We start from the raw sequence: 469 nt of genomic DNA on the forward strand, positions 1-469 counted from the left end.
TACATCGCCTCCAGCTTGAAGCGGCCCTGGACGGGACAGTGGTTCTGCTTTTGGACCAAACCTAAGTGTGCCGTAGTGTTACCTTTAAGGTGAGTGTGTAAACCCCTGTACTGTGTGTGCTGTGTTTACTGATCGGATTACCTCTACCTGTCACTTTATATTGTTGGATTGTAATAATATTTATATGGATCGTTGTTATTTGTACATGTCTTTGATTCTCCACAAAAATAAAAGTATTTTTACACTGACCCGAGCCTGAGTTCCACTTTGTGATTCTCATTGAAGACGTTAAAGGAACAGGCCACAGTTCTTCCATACTGTGACATGATCTTACCTGAGCTTAGACGAGTTGATGTGTACCTGGTCGCTTCCAACTTCACCCCCGTTTGGAGCTACAGGAATACATTGGGAGAGGCCAAATGCTAACAACATCTTTGGTCTTTTTGCGTGACTGAGAGCATGCACAAAG

The sequence above is a fragment of the Gobius niger genome, assembly GCF_951799975.1.
Source record: "Gobius niger genome assembly, chromosome: 10".
Taxonomy (NCBI): Eukaryota; Metazoa; Chordata; class Actinopteri; order Gobiiformes; family Gobiidae; genus Gobius; species Gobius niger.